Here is a 3,061-nt window from a genome sequence, read left to right as displayed (position 1 = left end):
ATTATAGTCGTTTTAATCGATAAAGATACCCAGATTACCATAATTTTACAATGGATGTTTGGTGAATTGAATTTTTTTTAAAGTATAAAAAACCTTTGCATGACACCGGGATGTGATTTAAGTTTTTTGTTTTTATATCTTTGTAGTCTTAAACACTAGGAATATTTTTAAAAACGTACAAAATAAAAAAAAATATATAATAGATCACGAATTAAATAAATATAAATCATTGATAAATAATAAAGTTATAAACAATCATTAAATTAAAAAATAAAATATATAAAAATGTTTTATACAGTTCAGGTTTCAATATTGTTCACGTCTCTACCACTAAATGTTTGGTACATTTGTAGATGTATCTACTTAGTGACATATTGTCATAGTCTATTGTTTGCATGAACTAGTTTTCGGTATTGTAGTATGAAAGAAAAATTATTATGGCAGAAGTAATATGTATTATATAGAAATATCGGAGCTAATTATATAATTGAATCTATATACCGCTATTTATTTATAGTTTTTTATTATAAAATAATTTTAATATAAATAAAATATAGTAGTAATAGAAACATAATACAAATTTTATTATATGAGTATCAACAGATTATAAATGAAGTTGATGTGATTAAATGATAAAATTGAATACGTAACAAAGGTGTAAAATGAAAAATCCAAATTGATGATATTAGTTTAATCGTGAACTAAAACCAAAAATGAACTCAGTTTTCTACTTTCGAGTTCATATTTAATAAAATTATGATATCCAATGCTAGTTTTCAAAATTAATTATTTTCATATATATTTCATTTTTTTAATATTACACTCTGTCATATTTTTATGCAATGGTGAAATGGATTCACACCATATTTACAAATATATAAATTAAATGATAACAGAATAAGAAATAGAAGAGAAGGAAGAAAAAATAAATATATAAAAAGAAATAACTAAGAAATAAAGTAAAATAATATCTTAAACACAATCATTCCTATTTACATTCCGCCTGGGAACTCCGGACCAAGAACTTTCCCCTGCTTCAGGAGGAAAGGGCAAGACTCCGGAATATCCTAACGCTTCTCTCTTATCCGCATAACTAATATTAATAGCCAGGGGAGGATGAGTAGGAAATGAATTAATAATTATAAGATTATAATTTATATGATAATGAATTAATTAAAAAACTCTCATTAGTTTAATACTTACTATTATACCTGGTGCAATGCCTTGGTTAAAATTGAATTATTTTCAAACAGAAAATAAACATCTCATATTCTTCATCTTCGTATTTCCCATTTATATTTCTCCATCCCTTACATTTCATTTTTTTTTAAATCCACCATTTTTCTTAATATCGAATTATTCATCGGATAAGTAAAAAGTGTGTTACATAGCAATTGTTTTTATTGCATTATAATTTTAATTTTCATAAAAATACTCCACTAACGCCTGTTGAACAGATTCGATACTTAGGACTCCATCTTGACAAGAGACTTATTTGGAATCCACACACAAGACTGAAACGACAAGAAACTGCTCGTGGATTCCGATTAATACAACACTTACTTGACAAACGCTCTAAGCTTCCCAATCACTACAAAAAATGAGTATACACTACGATAATCAGACCAATTTGGACATATGGAATTGAGCTCTGGCCCTCCACCAAACCATCAAATTTTTCCCGCATTCAATCGTTACAATCCAATATCCTACGCAAAATCCTTGATGCTCCTTATTACGTTACAAATAAACTCATTCACAAAGACCATAACCATTCGTTGCAGATTTAACCCTAAACAGATATGCGTCTTTTCACTCCAAACTCCTTAACCATCCTAACCCATTAATTCTTAATCTTTCATCCTTAACAATCCCTGATAATCCTCCGAGGCGTCTGAAAAGAAGATGGCCACGGGACCTTCTAATTTAAATTAATGTTTGAAGTACCACCAATGGGTGGTTCCTTCCCATGGTTTTCAAGTGTATATGAAACATACAACATATTTACTTATTGTATTATGTTGTACAGTTGTAAATTACATTAAATAAATAAACAAAAAAAAAATCATAAAATATAATTGTGATACAAGTATATTACTTATTTATTTATTTAATCTGAAAATTACAAATGATTGACAGATACAAATAAATACATAGTACAGGTATACAATAAAAAGATTCAGTTGATAATATTTATTTATTAGTGTGCTGAAACCGAAAATAAATTTAGTTTTCAGCTTTTAAGTACATATTTGCTCAAATTCCATGCTATTCTACGTCAATTAAGTAGTTCAAAAATCAAGTAAATCTTACATAACACCAGAAGTACACAACCGATCAGTTTTAAAATAAACTGTAACAATAGGGCGTTGAAATTTGCCAAACGAAACTATATTGAAACGAATATATTGTAGTTTATAGTTAAAATTTAATAAATTGTGCTATACAATTAAAAAAAAATATAAACAACGTAAATTACAAAATTTTAAAATACAATCTTTCTACCATCATCCTCAAAATCCCATATATACAAATATCAAACAAAACAAAAGAAATTCCCGATTTTCCAGATAATTGATTTTGACCTTCGGCTTAATGCGAATTTTTTGGTACCTTTAGAATGAATAGTTTTCAGGTATTCTGATTATTACAATATAAAGTTCCTCCAATACATGTAAAGGGCTCTTTATAGCTCTTTATTCTTAGTGTATATTCTTGATCGTAGAATTTAGTATGCGAAGATGTATAATATTTCATATAAGTAAAAATAAATACAAGCAAAATACATGAAATGTATACGTAAAACTTAAAAATTTATGAAGTGTTACAAAACGTTATGAAAAATTTATTTACATTTAATTACATTCATTAGCTTGTTGAACAGATTCGATACTTAGGACTCCATCTTGACAAGAGACTTATTTGGAATCCACACACAAGACTGAAACGACAAGAAACTGCTCGTGGATTCCGATTAATACAACACTTACTTGACAAACGCTCTAAGCTTCCCAATCACTACAAAAAATGAGTATACACTACGATAATCAGACCAATTTGG

Source organism: Halyomorpha halys, unplaced genomic scaffold, assembly GCF_000696795.3.
Source record: "Halyomorpha halys isolate HHAL.00 unplaced genomic scaffold, Hhal_1.1 Scaffold988.1, whole genome shotgun sequence".
Lineage (NCBI taxonomy): Eukaryota > Metazoa > Arthropoda > Insecta > Hemiptera > Pentatomidae > Halyomorpha > Halyomorpha halys.
The sequence above is the reverse complement of the archived record's forward strand: the minus strand, read 5'-3'. Positions refer to the sequence as shown.